This window comes from Schistocerca americana, chromosome X (genome assembly GCF_021461395.2).
Source record: "Schistocerca americana isolate TAMUIC-IGC-003095 chromosome X, iqSchAmer2.1, whole genome shotgun sequence".
Lineage (NCBI taxonomy): Eukaryota > Metazoa > Arthropoda > Insecta > Orthoptera > Acrididae > Schistocerca > Schistocerca americana.
This window is the reverse complement of record NC_060130.1, coordinates 946,502,976-946,524,146: the sequence shown is the minus strand read 5'-3', so window position 1 is coordinate 946,524,146 and position 21,171 is coordinate 946,502,976.

The window sequence follows — 21,171 nt, the reverse complement described above, 5'->3', positions numbered from 1 at the left end:
CTCCACATACCACTTGGTCATAAATGTCACAATCTAGTTTATGGACAACTTCACCTTCACAGCATTTATTTGAGTATCCAATTTGATGTATTGTAAATGTTTCATGCGTTTTGTTTATTATTTTGAGTTTAATCAGAATAAATCAAATTGTTATTTTGGACATAACTTTCATTCTGTTAATCAGTAGAGCAACCCTTTAATTACTCACTATGTTAATGAAACTTTTCTTTATCTAATTAATTTCTATCAAATTAAATTATTGCAGGTGCCAAACTCTTTTCTATACCACTTGCAGGGTCTATTACAGTGAATTCGCGTTTCTTCTTAATCCATGTGCAGCAGCAAAAGTCGGAGTTAGGAAAGGGGGGGGGGGCTTAGAGCATCATTTCCATATGAAGATTCGAGAAGAATTTAGTGTTAAATACACCCGGCACCTCGCATACATGCCAAGTGTTCTTGTTGCTAAGATGAAGTAAAAATGTCTTTTTTTTGGTTTTGTTTAAATAAGTTGAAAATGCAAACATATCACCCCTGATGAGTCGCAGCGAAAGTGACTGGCCCTAGGCGGCGTGGTGTGTTGTCCTCAGGGGGCAGCGCGCGTGCTGCTGGCGGGAAGGAGGCGTGGCCGTGGCCAGGCCCGTGGACTCCAACTCAGCGCAGGGGGGGGGGGGGGGGGGCTATGAGTGGAGATTCACACGCTCCAAACACATTGAGAAAGGGAGTTATAACTAAAGCCGTCGGCACACGGACCGTGCTGTCGAACGTTAACGTTGAGCGTGCCAAGTTCAACGTGCTGCAAAACGCTCAGGAACGATGCGACTCGTGCACACGGTACATGGGCCTCAACGTGGTATACACGATCGCAACGCACTCCAGCGGACTGAGGGATGTTCGTAGTCCGTAAACCACACTGTTTACTCAACGGGCGCGCGTAAAATTGCCACGTTAGCTCTATTAAAACGCACATTTCCTCCATCGTCCACGAAAAGGAAAGTATCATATCCAATCAATAAGGATTAAGGCTTATAAAAGTTCCATTACAAACAGTGCGGTACAAATTTGGAATACTTCTCCGCATAAGATAAACATTATTTCATCATTCCCACATTTTAGTAAAGCCGCAAGGTCAGCCTTACTTGAGCACTGTTCCTAACCAGTAACAGAATCTTTGCAAAATGTGAATTACGAAGCGTAAGAGAAAAAGGAGCGAAATATGTTTATTCAAGTAGCGCAAGCTGTCCTGTAGATTAAGCCAATCGAACAAAGTCACCCCTCAAAAAAAAGGTGAACTTATATTTACATAACATCAAATATTATAGCATATACTTATATTAAACTAATAATAAAGTATCAGAAACTAATAAAAACGCGAATGTTGGAAATGTTAAGACGCGAACCACTGCCCCAACAAAAACCCACTACTGGACAGAGACACTACTCATTACGCTAAACAAAGAACGCAATCCTTGTTCTTAATCATATTGTGTTACCCTTTGCTAAAAACTTGGATCGTAGATAATTATGTTACTAATTGAAATTTAATTATAACAAATTGTACCAACAACAATGCGTTTTGGGTGGATCTTCAGTGTGTCGCTGCCTTCAAATAGCCTACTCTCATAATACGCAAGTTACAATAATTCTCTTGCCACGAATACGATGTTCTTCAATATTTTATTGGAACGACTCACACAACTAACAACGGGTTTTCCAGTGATTCTCAATTTGCTGGTGCTCAGAAACGGCATATATACATATAGGCTTGAAATGAATGCCAATATGGCGCCTCACAACTCTGTACTGAAGGGAGACAGCGCGCGTGTGACGTAAGTGGCGTTGTGCCACCTCATTGGTCAACGCTCAGAAACACGCTCAGAATATCTGATATGCCAGATATTGCTCTGCACGTTCGGAAAGACTCCCGAAAGTGACCGAGCGAGGTGGCGCAGTGGTTAGACACTGGACTCGCATTCGGGAGGACGACGGTTCAATCCCGCGTCCGGCCATCCAGATTTAGGTTTTACGTGATTTCCCTGCATCACTCCAGGCAAATGCCGGGATGGTTCCTCTGAAAGGGCACGGCCGACTTCCTTCCCCATCCTTCCCTAATCCGATGAGACCGATGACCACGCTGTCTGGTCTCCTTCCCCAAACAACCAACCAACCAACTCCCGAAAGTGCTATTCCACGGTATGACGTCAGAAACTCAGCACGCTCAACGCTTCGGATGCACGGTCCGTGTGCCGACGGCTAAAGGGAACACTTCACTACGCTACACTAGTTTCTCCACAATAGTTGATGTCACCATTGCACTCTTAAAACTAAGGGAGGGCACATGCCTGATAGGTTCTTCTCTCTCTCTCTTTTTTTTTTTTTTTTTTTTTTTTTGCCTAATTGCTTAGTTCAGTTGCTTCAAGTTATATTCGCCCTGAGGCTGAGGTTCTGGAACCAAGGGAGGGGACGGCCGTAGCTGTCAACAGAATCCATTTTTGTACGAAGTCCAAATTAGTCCAATAATAAGAATGACAGTGGCTGCGGCGGGCGGTGGTCAGCGGGCGGCAGCAAATGTGTTGGCGGCAGACGGCGCTGGCTCGGCCGGTTCGCGATGGCGGCAGCCCCTGGCGCGTCGGCGACAGCGGCGGGCGGCGGCTGCTGGCGCGGCGACGGATGACGGCGGCCCGGCCGTCGCGCAGCGCAGGCCCCTCGAACTCAGGCAACGAGCAGCGCAGTGGCGTCCGGCTCACGTGGCTGACTTGCGTGGGCTGCCCCACTGCAGCACGCGCCCTGTGCGAGTTTACCGGTGCAACCACGGCCCACGTGGAGCAAACGTGGCGGCCGGTTGGCGCATTCCATGCGCGAAGTTCCACAACGAAACATTGTCTCGAAATTTGGTAGAAAATCCGAAGAAATTCTGGTCGTATGTAAGGAACACAAGCGGCAAGACGCAGTCAATACCTTCGCTGCGCAGTGCCGAGGGTACTGTTACCGACGACTGTGCCGCTAAAGCGGAGTTATTGAACGCAGGTTTCCGAAATTCCTTCACCAGGGAAGACGAATGGAATATTCCAGAATTTGAAACACGAACAGCTGCTAGCATGAGTTTCTTAGAAGTAGATACCTTAGGGGTTGCGAAGCAACTCAAAGCGCGTGATACGGGCAAGTCTTCAGGTCCAGATTGTATACCGATTAGGTTCCTTTCAGATTACGCTGATACAATAGCTCCCTACTTAGCAATCATATACAACCGCTCGCTCACCGATAGATCTGTACCTACAGATTGGAAAACTGCGCAAGTCGCACCACTGTTTAAGAAGGGTAGTAGGAGTAATCCATCGAACTACAGACCTATATCATTGACGTCGGTTTGCAGTAGAGTTTTGGAGCTTATACTGTATTCAAACATTATGAATCACCTCGAAGGGAACGATCTATTGATACGTAATCAGCATGGTTTCAGAAAACATCGTTCTTGTGCAACGCAGCTAGCTCTTTATTTGCACGAAGTAATGGCTGCTATGGACAGGGGATCTCAAGCTGATTCCGTATTTCTAGATTTCCGGAAAGCTTTTGACACCGTTCCTCACAAGCGACTTCTAATCAAGCTGCGGGCCTATGGGGTATCGTCTCAGTTGTGCGACTGGATTCGTGATTTCCTATCAGGAAGGCCGCAGTTCGTAGTAATAGACGGCAAATCATCGAGTAAAACTGAAGTGATATCAGGTGTTCCCCAGGGAAGCGTCCTGGGACCTCTGCTGTTCCTGATCTATATAAATGACCTGGCTGACAATCTGAGCAGTTCTCTTAGGTTGTTCGCAGATGATGCTGTAATTTACCGTCTAGTGAGGTCATCCGAAGACCAGTATCAGTTGCAAAGCGATTTAGAAAAGATTGCTGTATGGTGTGGCAGGTGGCAGTTCACGCTAAATAACGAAAAGTGTGAGGTGATCCACATGAGCTCCAAAAGAAATCCGTTGGAATTCGATTACTCGATAGGTAGTACAATTCTCAAGGCTGTCAATTCCACTAAGTACCTGGGTGTTAAAATTACGAACAACTTCAGTTGGAAAGACCACATAGGTAATATTGTGGGGAAAACGAGTCAAAGGTTGCGTTTCACTGGCAGGACACTTAGAAGATGCAACAAGTCTACTAAAGAGACAGCTTACACTACACTCGTTCGTCCTCTGTTAGAATATTGCTGCGCGGTGTGGGATCCTTACCAGGTGGGATTGACGGAGGACATCGAAAGGGTGCAAAAAAGGGCAGCTCGTTTTGTATTATCACGTAATAGGGTGAGAGTGTGGCAGATATGATACGCGAGTTGGGATGGAAGTCATTAAAGCAAAGACGTTTTTCGCCGCAGCGAGATTTATTTACGAAATTTCAGTCACCAACTTTCTCTTCCGAATGCGAAAATATTTTGTTGAACCCAACCTACATAGGTAGGAATGATCATCAAAGTAAAATAAGAGAAATCAGAGCTCGAGCAGAAAGGTTTAGGTGTTCGTTTTTCCCGCGCGCTGTTCGGGAGTGAAATGGTAGAGAGATAGTATGATTGTGGTTCTATGAACCCTCTGCCAAGCACTTAAATGTGAATTGCAGAGTAATCATGTAGATGTAGATGAAGTGCACGGCGTCTTGCCGGAAAGAATATGGTGTAGCGACAAAGCCGCTACGGGAACGGATCCCACTTCTGACACCAGTTGTACAGGATGGGCGTATGAGCAGGCGGTTGCCGTTATGAAATGAATAGGGTAATGTTTATATAAAGGCCATTTATTGGCGAAAACATATTGAAAGGAGTTACATAGGCCTAGGGAGGAGAGGGTGAGCCAGAGCTTAGAGTTTGGCGAAACATTGCACCACGCCATCGCCGCCGCCAATGCGTCGCAACGCCTCCATCGCCGTGTAAGTCGCCGCGATGCTTTCAACAATAGCTTCGACCATCTTCTGCCGCTGGATTAGGAATATTTGTGGCCGTACTTATTTTGTAACAATTATTACTTTTTTTGGTCACTAGCGTATCATAAATTTGCAAACATGGCGATGGGAACACGAGCGACGGAACGGGATACTCCCGCAGGGGGGGCACCTGCCTCGCAAGACGGGCTCGAGGCCATAAATACAGAAATGCGCCAGTTATTCGCACAAAATCAGGAGCTACTCGAACAAAACCGCGTCTTGAAACAGACGCTGGAAGCTAGCGCGTGAACTTCCGTACCAGTGGCTAGCTCCACCCCTGTAACAAATGCTCAAACAGTGGCAACTAACAATGATTCTGTCTCTAATGCAAATGCCACAATTTCTGCTAACAAGGCGACTATAAGCAATTTTCTTGCGGCTGATTTCATTCCCATCTTTTCTGGGAAGTCCCACGAAAACGTGTCTATGTTCTTACAAAATATTCGTGATGTGGGTCGCACGTGTGCCTGGCCGGATGATCTGTTGGTCAATGTAGCCAGACTGAAGTTGACAGGGGAAGCCCGAATGTTTATAGAAACGGTGGACGAATTGCGTGATACGCATGAATTTGAAGTATTGGCCCGCGGATTGACTACGCGGTATTCCGATACCAGAGGTACCTGATATTACAGAGAACCCTTAGGCAGAAGCCTAATGAGGATTTTGGTGCCTTTGCAGATCGCATACGAGCAGTATCTTGTCGTACCTATATAAGCTAGGCGAAAATACCAGTGAAAACAGAATTTTGCGCTCAGAAGCGGAAGCGCGTGCAATTGGTGCATTTATTCGCGGTATTGACCCCCGCATCGGAGGAGAAGTCAAAGCAGCCTCCCCCACTTCTCTGTTTGAAGCTGTTCGTATGGCAATGTTACACGAAGAGGTATTGAGCTTTTGCGCTGCCGCACCGCGCCCGCCGGACCCTGTACCTGCTCCATCGAGGGAAGTATTTTGTCAGCGTTGTGGAAGGCCCAACCATACGGCAATGCGCTGTGCTCACCGTATTGCACCATTTGCCAGACAGTAGGTCATGCTAATAATGTTTGCGGGGGCGGGGGGGGGGGGGGGTTCTGGTTCTGTCAAAAATAATACACCAGGTGAGGTTGGTTGTTTTTGGGGAAGGAGACCAGACAGCGTGGTCATTGGTCGCATCGGATTAGGGAAGGAAATCGGCCGTGCCCTTTCAGAGGAACCATCCCGGAATTTGCCGGAAGTGATTTAGGGAAATCACGGAAAACCTAAATCAGGATGGCCGGACGTGGGATTGAACCGTCGTCCTCCCGAATGCGAGTCCAGTGTCTAACCACTGCGCCACCTCGCTCGGTCACCCGGTGAAGACCAGAAAATGTAAAGAGGTGGAACACGTTAGTCTAGTTGGCGTACTCGGGAACAAAATAGTTAGAATTTTAGTTGATACTGGTGCTTCAAGTTAGTGTATTGTTTGTGGAGAAAAATGATCGAAGGGTGTTACAGCCACCTCGATTCCCTATCAGTGGCCTTGGAGAGGAAGTAATTGTCCCTGCAGGTTCGTGTGTAGTGAATCTGCAAGTAGACGAGGGTAAATACAGTCAGAGGATGGAAGTAGTATGGCTAAAGAAGGGTGTATTTGATATCATACTAGGGAATGACTTCGTGCACTGTTATCAGAGCATAGTGGATTATCGAACGCGCCCTGCCGCCGTTGGATAAGCAGCTGCAGCAGCAAGTCGTATACTCCTAGCTCACTCATTTGTTACATAGTTTAATTCTTAATTTCTTTGCGTGTTTTTGGTACTTGCATTGTGTAATTCATAAATTTCGGGCGTATTATAGTATTTGAGAGTTGTAGCATCGCGTTTTAGTACCTGAATAGTGTAAATTCGCGTAGTCGTTTGTCTACTGTTTTGTTTTGAACGGCCAGTGTCGGTTGGTCGCAGTCAGTGTGCTCCCTGCCGCCGTTGGATAAGCAGCTGCAGCAGCAAGTCGTATACTCCTAGCTCACTCATTTGTTACATAGTTTACTTCTTAATTTCTTTGCGTGTTTTTTGTACTCGCATTGTGTAATTCATAAATTTCGGGCGTATTATAGTATTTGAGAGTGTAGCATCGTGTCTTAGTACCTGAATAGTGTAATTTCGCTTAGTCTCCTTCCGCCGCCGAGCAGTGTCAGCAGTGCGCAAGTAGCAGCATTACTGCATTTACTAGGCAATCTTGTATTTTAATAACCGTTTAAATTTTGTCGATTTGTTTGCGCTCTCTGTAGATTAGTTCAGACGTTCTTAGCAAAACAGTTTTTAGAATGGATAGGAACTGCAACTGCTGTGTTCGGATGCAGGCTGAGTTGGCATCCCTTCGCTCCCAGCTTCAGGCAGTGTTGGCTTCGGTCACACAGCTTGAGGCTGTTGCCAATGGGCATCACTGTGGGGGTCCGGATGGGGGTTTGTCGGGGACGGCCAGCTCGTTCCACGCATCCCCTGATCGGACTATGACTGTGGTTGCCCGGGATACTGCCCGCATTGAGGCTGATCCCTCACCTGTGGTAGAGTGGGAGGTCGTTTCAAGGTGTGGCAGGGGGCGAAAGACATTCCGGAGGGCTGAACGGAAAGCCTCTCCAGTTTGTCTGACGAACCGGTTTCAGGCTCTGTCTCAGGCTGATACTGATCTTCGGCCTGACATGGCTGCTTGTCCTGTTCCAGAGGTTGCCCCTCAGTCTGCAAGATCCGGGCAGTCGCAGAGGGTGGGCTTACTCGTAGTTGGGAGCTCCAACGTCAGGCGCGTAATGGGGCCCCTTAGGGAAATGGCAGCAAGAGAGGGGAAGAAAACCAATGTGCACTCCGTGTGCATACCGGGGGGAGTCATTCCAGATGTGGAAAGGGTCCTTCCGGATGCCATGAAGGGTACAGGATGCACCCATCTGCAGGTGGTCGCTCATGTCGGCACCAATGATGTGTGTCGCTATGGATCGGAGGAAATCCTCTCTGGCTTCCGGCGGCTATCTGATTTGGTGAAGACTGCCAGTCTCGCTAGCGGGTTGAAAGCAGAGCTCACCATCTGCAGCATCGTCGACAGGACTGACTGCGGACCTTTGGTACAGAGCCGAGTGGAGGGTCTGAATCAGAGGCTGAGACGGTTCTGCGACCGTGTGGGCTGCAGATTCCTCGACCTGCGCCATAGGGTGGTGGGGTTTCGGGTTCCGCTGGATAGGTCAGGAGTCCACTACACGCAACAAGCGGCTACACGGGTAGCAGGGGTTGTGTGGCGTGCGCTGGGCGGTTTTTTAGGTTAGATGGCCTTGGGCAAGTACAGAAAGGGCAACAGCCTCAACGGGTGCGGGGCAAAGTCAGGACATGCGGGGACCAAGCAGCAATCGGTATTGTAATTGTCAACTGTCGAAGCTGCGTTGGTAAAGTACCGGAACTTCAAGCGCTGATAGAAAGCACCGAAGCTGAAATCGTTATAGGTACAGAAAGCTGGCTTAAGCCAGAGATAAATTCTGCCGAAATTTTTACAAAGGTACACACGGTGTTTAGAAAGGATAGATTGCATGCAACCGGTGGTGGAGTGTTCATCGCTGTTAGTAGTAGTTTATCCTGTAGTGAAGTAGAAGTGGATAGTTCCTGTGAATTATTATGGGTGGAGGCTACACTAAACAACCGAACTAGGTTAATAATTGGCTCCTTTTACCGACCTCCCGACTCAGCAGCATTAGTGGCAGAACAACTGAGAGAAAATTTGGAATACATTTCACATAAATTTTCTCAGCATGTTATAGTTTTAGGTGGAGATTTCAATTTACCAGATATAGACTGGAACACTCAGATGTTTAGGACGGGTGGTAGGGACAGAGCATCGAGTGACATTATACTGAGTGCACTATCCGAAAATTACCTCGAGCAATTAAACAGAGAACCGACTCGTGGAGATAACATCTTGGACCTACTGATAACAAACAGACCCGAACTTTTCGAATCTGTATGTACAGAACAGGGAATCAGTGATCATAAGGCCGTTGCAGCATCCCTGAATATGGAAGTTAATACGAATATAAAAAAGGGAGGAAGGTTTATCTGTTTAGCAAGAGTAATAGAAGGCAGATTTCAGACTACCTAACAGATCAAAACGAAAATTTCTGTTCCGACACTGACAATGTTGAGTGTTTATGGAAAAAGTTCAAGGCAATCGTAAAATGCGTTTTAGACAGGTACGTGCCGAGTAAAACTGTGAGGGACGGGAAAAACCCACCGTGGTACAACAACAAAGTTAGGAAACTACTGCGAAAGCAAAGAGAGCTTCACTGTAAATTTAAACGCAGCCAAAACCTCTCAGACAAACTGAAGCTAAACGATGTCAAAGTTAGCGTAAGGAGGGCTATGCGTGAAGCGTTCATTGAATTCGAAAGTAAAATTCTATGTACCGACTTGACAGAAAATCCTAGGAAGTTCTGGTCTTACGTTAAATCAGTAAGTGGCTCGAAACAGCATATCCAGACACTACGGGATGATGATGGCATTGAAACAGAGGATGACGCGCGTAAAGCTGAAATACTAAACACCTTTTTCCAAAGCTGTTTCACAGAGGAAGACCGCACTGCAGTTCCTTCTCTAAATCCTCGCACAAACGAAAAAATGGCTGACATCGAAATAAGTGTCCAAGGAATAGAAAAGCAACTGGAATCACTCAATAGAGGAAAGTCCACTGGACCTGACGGGATACCAATTCGGTTCTACACAGAGTACGCGAAAGAACTTGCCCCCCTTCTAACAGCCGTGTACCGCAAGTCTCTAGAGGAACGGAGGGTTCCAAATGATTGAAAAAGAGCACAGATAGTCCCAGTCTTCAAGAAGGGTCGTCGAGCAGATGCGCAAAACTATAGACCTATATCTCTTACGTCGATCTCTTGTAGAATTTTAGAACACGTTTTTTTGCTCGCGTATCATGTCATTTCTGGAAACCCAGAATCTACTATGTAGGAATCAACATGGATTCCGGAAACAGCGATCGTGTGAGACCCAACTCGCCTTATTTGTTCATGAGACCCAGAAAATATTAGATACAGGCTCCCAGGTAGATGCTATTTTTCTTGACTTCCGGAAGGCGTTCGATACAGTTCCGCACTGTCGCCTGATAAACAAAGTAAGAGCCTACGGAATATCAGACCAGCTGTGTGGCTGGATTGAAGAGTTTTTAGCAAACAGAACACAGCATGTTGTTATCAATGGAGAGACGTCTACAGACGTTAAAGTAACCTCTGGCGTGCCACAGGGGAGTGTTATGGGACCATTGCTTTTCACAATATATATAAATGACTTAGTAGATAGTGTCGGAAGTTCCATGCGGCTTTTCGCGGATGATGCTGTAGTATACAGAGAAGTTGCTGCATTAGAAAATTGTAGCGAAATACAGGAAGATCTGCAGCGGATAGGCACTTGGTGCAGGGAGTGGCAACTGACCCTTAACATAGACAAATGTAATGTATTGCGAATACATAGAAAGAAGGATCCTTTATTGTGTGATTATATGATAGCGGAACAAACACTGGTAGCAGTTACTTCCGTAAAATATCTGGGAGTATGCGTACGGAACGATTTGAAGTGGAATGATCATATGAAACTAATTGTTGGTAAGGCGGGTACCAGGTTGAGATTCATTGGGAGAGTGCTTAGAAAATGTAGTCCATCAACAAAGGAGGTGGCTTACAAAACACTCGTTCGACCTATACTTGAGTATTGCTCATCAGTGTGGGATCCGTACCAGGTCGGGTTGACGGAGGAGATAGAGAAGATCCAAAGAAGAGCGGCGCGTTTCGTCACTGGGTTATTTGGTAACCGTGATAGCGTTACGGAGATGTTTAATAAACTCAAGTGGCAGACTCTGCAAGAGAGGCGCTCTGCATCGCGGTGTAGCTTGCTCGCCAGGTTTCGAGAGGGTGCGTTTCTGGATGAGGTATCGAATATATTGCTTCCCCCTACTTATACTTCCCGAGGAGATCACGAATGTAAAATTAGAGAGATTAGAGCGCGCACGGAGGCTTTTTGGCAGTCGTTCTTCCCGCGAACCATACGCGACTGGAACAGGAAAGGGAGGTAATGACAGTGGCACGTAAAGTGCCCTCCGCCACACACCGTTGGGTGGCTTGCGGAGTATAAATGTAGATGTAGATGTAGAACTGTGCAGTTCGGCGAAGCAATTCACCGATTTGGCAGTGCGCACCCCCGTCAGACGCGAGGGAGCTGTGAAAGGCGCCGTTCACAGTCTCCCCATAAAACCGCAGATGTGGGCGATAAAAACCACTGACCCTGTGAGGATAAAAGGCGGAAGTGGAAACATTCTCTGGATATATGTCAAAAATCAAGAACAGCCTAAGACAGACATTCTGGTTGACCCGCTGACCCAGAATGATGCCTTAGATCGTCAGTCAGTACATATGAAGAGAAGTATCTGCCGACCGGAAAGGAGACAGAAGGGTTTTGCGATACCAGTAAGTATAGGTAATTTTGGTGTAAAAGATGTTGTGATACCGTAGGGTACTGTTGTTGCCAGTGAACAGGAAATTTTTGAGGAAATAAGAGGAGCTGAGAAGCAGCGACATAAAGATGAGAAATGAAGGAGAAGAAAGAAATGTTCAGCTAGAGAAGTGCGCAATGTCGCGTCGATTTTAAGGAGTCAGTTAGCGGAACGCCCAGTGATCGTTCACTTTGACAGATTGAAACTGTATAAAGGACCCGAGCCAGTCGCACCTAACAGTGAAACCGGGCCTATTACGCCATTAGTTCCACCCAAAAAAGCAAGAAAGGAGGCAATACAACCGCCTAGACAGCAACGTAGATACGCTCTAAGGTCAAACCCCTATGATTGACGTTCCAGAAAGTAGATCTGAGATGGTATGTAAACAGTTGGAAAAGTCCTGCATGCAGCAAGAGAATTAATTGACGGAAAACACTATACTATACATTTATTTAAGTTGTTTATGTTAGTTATAAGTAGACATAAGAATTGGCAACCATTGGTAACAGAATTTACGATGTTACATGTTAATGGAAGTGATTGAAGTTTTGTAATCATTTTATCTTGTGTCATTTAACGTCTCCAGTAATGTTATCGTAGCGGTCGAGAATTAAAAACATAAATATTCTATAATCATGGAATTAGGGTGAAAGTTGTCCTTGCCAATAGAATACGCTGGATTATGAATCAGTTACTCTTGTATATTTTTAATGGATTCACAATTCACCTGTTGCCTTAGGAATAGTGCACCAACACAGCTGTCAAAGCTTTACCATAAAATCACGATAGTAACACGCCTTCGTAACTGCCAGTAGACCAGTGACTACATGCTGCCGTCTACCTGACCTTTGAAATACGCCCTATTACATGTACGTTTTGCTAAATGATCACACAACGATAATACCAAGAGTAGGTACGTCCAAGTTAAACAACAAATACGTTACTCTAAAGTAAAAGGAGTCTTCCTCAAGTGCTATTTTATTGTTTTCATGAGGCGGACAATAAGGTAAGTTTTTTTTCTTGTTACCACTAATTTCTGTATATTAAATGCCACAGAAGGAGTCGGGTAAATAACGCCGCTGTTAGCTACAACTGTTCACATGCGGCGAGTCCCGCCCCTCCCTGTCAGTTGGCGATCCCTCCCCACCTTCTCGCCCACCGAGTGAGCGGCCATTGCAGTCCCCCCTACCCCAGCCCGCTGCCGCGGTCTTTGGCGCGTACAGCATCTGCACCTTTCCCCTCGCCCCTCCGACACAGCATCCTTTCGCCCTGCAGACCACGTGCGTCAGCCACGCTACACCTTCGTACATCTCCATCTACATCTGCATCTACATGATTACTCTGCTATTCACATTTAAGTGCTTGGCAGAGGGTTCATCGAACCGCAATCATACTATCTCTCTACCATTCCACTCCCGAACAGCGCGCGGGAAAAATGAACACCTGAAACTTTCTGTTCGAGCTCTGATTTCTCTTATTTTATTTTGATGATCATTCCTACCTACGTAGGTTGGGTTCAACAAAATATTTTCGCATTCGGAAGAGAAAGTTGGTGACTGAAATTTCGTAAATAAATCTCGCTGCGACGAAAAACGTCTTTGTTTTAATGACTTCCATCCCAACTCGCGTATCATATCTGCCACACTCTCTCCCTTATTACGTGATAATACAAAACGAGCTGCCCTTTTTTGCACGCTTTCGATGTCCTCCGTCAATCCCACCTGGTAAGGATCCCACAACACGCAGCAATATTCTAACAGAGGACGAACGAGTGTAGTGTAAGCTGTCTCTTTAGTGGACTTGTTGCATCTTCTAAGCGACCTGCCAATGAAACGCAACCTTTGGCTCGCTTTCCCCACAATATTATCTATGTGGTCTTTCCAACTGAAGTTGTTCGTAATTTTAACACCCGGGTACTTAGTTGAATTGACAGCCTTGAGAATTGTACTATTTATCGAGTAATCGAATTCCGACGGATTTCTTTTGGAACTCATGTGGATCAACTCACACTTTTCATTATTTAGCGTCGACTGCCAACTGCCACACCATACAGCAATCTTTTCTAAATCGCTTTGCAACTGATACAGGTCTTCGGATGACCTTACTAGACGGTAAATTACAGCATCATCTGCGAACAACCTAAGAGAACTGCTCAGATTGTCAGCCAGGTCATTTATATAGATCAGGAACAGCAGAGGTCCCAGGACGCTTCCCTGGGGAACACCTGATATCACTTCAGTTTTACTCGATGATTTGCCGTCTATTACTACGAACTGCGACCTTCCTGACACGAAATCACGAATCCAGTCGCACAACTGAGACGATACCCCATAGGCCCGCAGCTTGATTAGAAGTCGCTTGTGAGGAACGGTGTCAAAAGCTTTCCGGAAATCTAGAAATACGGAACCAACTTGAGATCCCCTGTCGATAGCGGCCATTACTTCGTGCGAATAAAGAGCTAGCTGCGTTGCACAAGAACGATGTTTTCTGAAACCATGCTGAAAATGGTTCAAATGGCTCTGAGCACTATGGGACTCAACATCGTAGCTCATAAGTCCGCTAGAACTTAGAACTACTTAAACCTAACTAACCTAAGGACATCACACACACCCATGCCCAGGGCAGGATTCGAACCTGCGACCGTAGCAGTCCCGCGGTTCCGGACTGCAGCGCGAAACCATACTGATTACGTATCAATATATCGTTCCCTTCGAGGTGATTCATAACGTTTGAATACAGTATAAGCTCCAAAACCCTACTGCAAACCGACGTCAATGATATAGGTTCGTACGTTGCAGTTTAAACAGCAGAATAAAGGGATAGTTATAGAAATAAATTCACCAGCTTAATATTGCCCTACAGATTTTACTAGTCTGATCAAAAGATGGGGATCTATTTGTGTTGTCTATTTGAGTTTTCAGTAAGGAACAAAATCGTGAGAGATTGTCTAAACCATCCGGATTAGTAAACGTGGAATTTCAGATCGATCTCTGGCTATGTTGTTTCACCACCACGGTTAATAAACGGATCTGTATGGCGTCAAGGAAGCCGGCACTTGCCGATATATCTTTCCTGTCAACGACCGCTGTGGGGGAAACGCATTAGCCAAGGACTTAGGTTTGCAACGCCATCGCAAAATACAGTTTATCTAGAAGCCTAACACCTGCCAGTTACCTAAATTTTAGAACAGAGTGTTTAAGGGGGGTAGGACGTCAAACAGGCCGACTTGGAGCAGGAGAGGCACACAGGACATTTTAATTTCCACTGCCTATACTTGTACAAGTAAATTCATAAAACTTTGTCATCATGACCAGGAAGGATTCAGGATTCACACTCGTAGCAGCGGAAGTTAAAAAAAAAAAAAATTTTTTACATGTGAAATTTCATCATTTTTTCACTTACTATTGGCTGCATTTGTTGCTATAGGTACACCGTTCTTTATAAGTAAGAGAGACTGTTCGATGAATTTTGCGCAGCATACAAACCATACTCACAGGTGTCTGAAACTCTAGAATCTAATTTATGAAGAAATGAATGAGCTGTTACGTTTTAAGCTTTATGTTTAGAAAAAAATCAAATTTTTAGATAATTATCTCAATTTTTACCACAGTTTTTAATAGATTTGGAAAATTGTAGAGTTTCATACACCTGTAAGTATGGTTTGCATGCTGTGCAAAATTCATCAAAGAATCTCTCTTACTTGTGAAGAAAAATGTACCTATAGCAACAAATGCAGCCAACAGTAAGTGAAAAAAATGATGAAATTTCGTATCTAAAAAAAATTTATTTTGTTATGTTTTGGCACTTCCACTGCCATGAGTGTGAATCTTGAATCCTTCCTGGTCATGCTGACAAACTTTTATGAATTTATTTGTAAAAGTATAGACAGTAGAAAATGAAATGTCCTGTGGTGCCTCTCCGGCTCCAAGTCGGGCCGTTTGACGTCCTACTCCCCTTAAGTAAAATAATGCGAAACCCGATAGTTTCGTGACCTCTAGCGATTGAAGTTATTAGAGTCCCATAGAAAAGAACATTCTCAATGCATAACTATCGTGAACAACATAAACTAACTCTGGAAGGAAATTTTGTGGCAGTACCGAGGGACTAAACTCCACGCGTAGCAAGAGGACGGACCCAGCGTGAACGCCAGTTCTGCCGCCGAGCCAGTGAAACCGGACGCAGCCCTACTGTCAGCTGTGCTGTCAGCAATTTACAATCTCACGAGCACACCTCAAGCTGCACTGAATCTCAACACAGAAATTCTTAACCATTATGTACCGAACCCTTTGAATAACTTTATGCACATTTTCAACACTAAGGAATTTACTTTGTTTCCTACACACTTTATATGTGGCAAATGAACTCTAATTTTAGTAAAAACAAAAGCGCCGCCAGGTAAGTCATATCAACGTCTTCGAGATGCAACTAGCTTCGTCGAGCCGCCAATAATGATTACATGGAAGCAGGTAGGTGATAGAATTAACAAAAGGAACGACAATCATATCCTGGAACGATTGACTGGGTGACTGATGATCACCAACATTTGTAAATACAAATCAACACAGCAAACGGCTTACCACACGTTTAATAATTAATTGTCTGTTCATTGAAGGAGACATAAACTCATTTTTCATCAGAATCTTCTTAAAGGAAGCATTAACATGACATTACACTACGCCACAGCATTACACATAACATTGCCATGACTTTTAGGTAGAAGTATCAAAGACTATCAGTTGGTATGAAAACATAAACGAGAGCATAAAGGAATACCAGGTGATACTTACATTCATTTTGCTACGAAATATAACTGGAGGATAAGGCAATTTTGTATAAAGGCAATAATATTTTGAACTTTTGATTTTGTTGCGGTTTTGCAACCGCTTGTATCACTATGACAAGTTGCCAATTACTTGTGTCCAATTACTTGTGTCCAATTACTTGTGTCCAATTACTTGTGTCCAATTACTTAGGTCCATGTATTACCTTATTATTGTTCATTTTGACTATGTTTTATTACCAACTATTTAGAGAATTTTACTAAAGTTGTGGCAGCACCAGTAATTTAGTATTTATATCAACCTAGTGTTTCCATGTGTCACTGTGTTACTAGATTGACGAAGATAATCATTTTGTAGGATTTCAAGTATGCTAGAGTAATTGGCTTCTGTTTCGGGTTCTTCGTCCGACGTTCATCTAATGATTTTTCTGACGTTTCGCCAGCACGAGTGGCTGCCATTGTCAATGCTTCACCCTCCATTGCCGGTGGTGAACTGGAGCCGAGCTCGCGGCCGCAGACTGTATGTACCTGGCGCGCCAACGTCCGAGGGCTTCTCCGCGGTCATTTCCGGTGCGGTTCTCCTCTTGCTACCTGCGACGGTCGTTCGCTGCAATACGGGAAGCCAAGATCCGTTTACCTTAAGGCTTTCCTCTTTCTTGTTCAAACTGTTCGCGTGTTTCTGTATTTCTACAGCTTCTCTGAACAAGCGCGTGTGATAGTCAGAAAAATCATTAGATGAACGTCGGCCGAAGAACCCGAAACAGAAGCCAATAGGCAGTTTCTCAACAAGTGGCCACGAAATCCTTAACAATTTTGTATGCTAGAGTAAGTTTCCCATTATTGCCAATTATTTGTTTAGTAATAATGATGTCTTAGGTAATAAATTGGTTTGGAAGAGTAATTTAGGATGTAACCATGTTTTATTTTCATTTGTATTTGAATGTTTATCTGGAGGGACATACCACATGCCTACCCCCGTGATAGGTAACATAAACAGAGTGAATGAAGCCCACAGAACGAGCAAGCTTTGGCCATATACCTGGTCTGTTGGATGAACAAGAGAACCACACCCGCAGTGGCACGTACCTTACGTGACGCGAATGACGATAGCGTGGAACCCTTAGCTGTTCTGTGCCGTTTCTTCACTTTTCAATTTCGCGGCATAGTCCATTCCTTAATCTTTCATGTCGAAGAAGTATTCACGAGAACAGTGTGCAGTGCTCTCTGGCGACAGCTGATCAGGCACCATCAGACGCGAACCGCGTCTAGCCCGCAGCTAAACCGCCAAAAGTGGAAATCTCTGTTCAAAACATTGAGCCTTCTTTGACACTGTTTTCCCGTTGTATTTTCCGAAGAAATACCGACTATTGAAGTAGTAGCTTTTAACTGTGTGACGTGTCCCAGGACATTGCGACTTAACCAAGGATAGACGGAGTTTTAAGCAACCAACTGGGCCCAATGAAGCCAGCACCACGGAGTTATAGAGACGGCGAGTTTAGTCGCAAAATGTTGAGAGGATGAAGACGGCGAATTTGGCAGCACAATAAAGTTGTTTTTTATGTGAGAAATGTCGAGTTTTTGGAAGAAGTAAGTAGCAGCTATTTTGGAGTCGCAGAAGTGTCATATACACAGTTAAGCATGCGACACCGTCGTGTGAACGATGCGCCGTGCACTATACCTTCATAAAGGAAACGTCCTTCAGAAATTACGCTCAACTTTGTCTTTTCTAATCCAATTCCTTACGCTTTCTGTTTCCACTATGGAAATCTTTAGATTCTCGTCGAGTTTTGTTTTTCTCACCTTGTTAGCAACAACTTTGACGTCCAACGACACAATCTACCCCCCACCTGCACCAAACTGGTGTCATTTTTCTTTATCATTCACCCTTTACAGTGTTTAGCAAATATAATGATGCATGAGAAACTTCTTCTCATAATGTGAACGTTATTACACTTGGACGGTGAGCTCAAACAGGCATTTAACTTTATTTACTTATTGATATAGCATATGCAGCAATTTAATACGATACTTGTGTACCTTACTTTTATATTTCCATGTTACGTGTTAATTATGTTTAGGCTAAAATGGATTTCATAGGAACTTTGTTATGAACCAGTTTACTAATGCATAATGTAATTTTAAACAGAACCCACTGTAACAACGCATATAGCGTGATGTCTGCATCTACATTTATACTCCGCAAGCCACCCAATGGTGTGTGGCGGAGAGCACTTGACGTGCCACTGTCATTACCTCCCTTTCCTATTCCAGTCGCGTATGGTTCGCGGGAAGAACGACTGCCAAAAAGCCTCCGTGCGCGCTCGAATCTCTCTAATTTTACATTCGTGATCTCCTCGGGAGGTATAAGTAGGGGGAAGCAATATATTCGATACCTCATCCAGAAACGCACCCTCTCGAAACCTGGCGAGTAAGCTACAGAGCGCCTCTCTTGCAGAGTCTGCCACTTGAGTTTGCTAAAAATCTCCGTAACGCTATCACGGTTACCAAATAACCCTGTGACGAAACGCGCCGCTCTTCTTTGGATCTTCTCTATCTCCTCCGTCAACCCGATCTGGTACGGATCCCACACTGATGAACAATACTCAAGTATAGGTCGAACGAGTGTTCTGTAAGCCACCTCCTTTGTTGATGGACTACATTTTCTAAGGACTCTCCCAATGAATCTCAACCTGGTACCCGCCTTACCAACAATCAATTTTATACGATCATTCCACTTTAAATCGTTCCGCACGCATACTCCCAGATATTTTACAGAAGTAACTGCTACCAGTGTTTGTTCCGCTATCATATAATCATACAATAAAGGATCCTTCTTTCTATGTATTCGCAATACATTACATTTGTCTATGTTAAGGGTCAGTTGCCACTCCCTGCACCAAGTGCCTATCCGCTGCAGATCTTCCTGCATTTCGCTACAATTTTCTAATGCTGCAACTTCTCTGTATACTACAGCATCATCCGCGAAAAGCCGCATGCAACTTCCGACACTATATACTAGGTCATTTATATATACTGTGAAAAGCAATGGTACCATAACATTCCCCTGTGGCACGCCAGAGGTTACTTTAACGTCTGTAGACGTCTCTCCATTGTGAACCACATGTTGTGTTCTGTTTGCTAAAAACTCTTCAATCCAGCCACACAGCTAGTATGATACTCCGCAGGCTCTTACTTTGTTTGTCATGCGGAACTGTATCGAACGCCTTCCGGAAGTCAAAGAAAATGGCATCTACCTGGCAGCCTGTATCTAATATTCTCTGGGTCTCATGACCAAATAAAGCGGGTTTGGTCTCACACGATCGCTGTTTCCGGAATCCATGTTGATTCCTACTGAGTAGATTCTGGGTTTCCAGAAACGACATGATACGCGTGCAAAAAACATGTTCTAAAATTCTACAACAGATCGACGTCAGAGATATAGGTCTATAGCTTTGCGCATCTGCTCAATGACCCTTCTTGAAGACTGGGATTACCTGTGCACTTTTCCAATCATTTGGAACCTTCCGTTTCTTTAGAGATTTGCGGTACACGGCTGTTAGAGGGGGGGGGGGGGGGGGGGGGAAGTTCTTTCGCGTACTCTGTGTAGAATCTAATTGGTATCCCGTCAGGTCCAGTGGACTTTCCTCTGTTGAGTGATTCCAGTTGCTTTTCTATTCCTTGGACACTTATTTCGATGTTAGCCACTTTTTCGTTTGTGTGAGGATTTAGAGAAGGAACTGCAGTGCGGTCTTCTTCTGTGAAACAGCTTTGGAAAAAGGTGTTTAGTATTTCAGCTTTACGCATGTCATCTTCTGTTTCAATGACATCATCATCCCGGAGTGTCTGGATATGCTGTTTCGAGCCACTTATTGATTTAACGTAAGACCAGAACTTCCTAGGTTTTTCTGTCAAGTCGGTACATAGAATTTTACTTTCGAATTCACTGAACGCTTCACGCATAGCCCTTCTTACGCTAACTTTGACATCGTTTAGGTTCTGTTTGCCTGAGAGGTTTTGGCTGCGTTTAAACTTGGAGTGAAGCTCTCTTTGCTTTCGCAGTAGTTTCCTAACTTTGTTGTTGAACCACGGTGGGTTTTTCCCGTCCCTCACAGTTTTACTCGGCACGTACATGTCTAAAACACATTTTACGATTGCCTTGAAGTTTTTCCATAAACACTCAACATTGTCAGTGTCGGAACAGAAATTTTCGTTTTGATCTGTTAGGTAGTCTGAAATCTGCCTTCTATTACTCTTGCTAAACAGATAAACCTTCTCCCATTTTTTTATATTCCTATTTACTTCCATATTCAGGGATGCTGCAACGGCCTTATGATCACTGATTCCCTGTTCTGCGCTTACAGAGTCGAAAAGTTCGGGTTTGTTTGTTATCAGTAGGTCCAAGATGTTATCTGCATGAGTCGGTTCTCTGTTTAATTGCTCGAGGTAATTTTCGGATAGTGCACTCAGTATAAATCACTCGACGCTCTGTCCCTACCACCCGTCCTAAACATCTGAGTGTCCCAGTCTATATCTGATAAATTGAAATCTCCACCTAAGACTATAACATGCTGAGAAAATTTATGTGAAATTTATTCCAGATTTTCTCTCAGTTGTTCTACCACTAATGCTGCTGAGTCGGGAGGTCGGTAAAAGGAGCCAACTATTAACCTAGCTCGGTTGTTGAGTGTAACCTCCACCCATAATAATTCACAGGAACTATCCACTTCTATTTCACTACAGGATAAACTACTACTAACAGCGACAAACACGCCACCACCGGTTGCATGCAATCTATCCTTTCTAAACACCGTGTGTACCTTTGTAAAAATTTCGGCAGAATTTATCTCTGGCTTCAGCCAGCTTTCCGTTCCTGTAACGATTTCAACTTCGGTGCTTTCTATCAGCGCTTGACGTTCCGGTACTTTACCAATGCAGCTTCAACAGTTTAC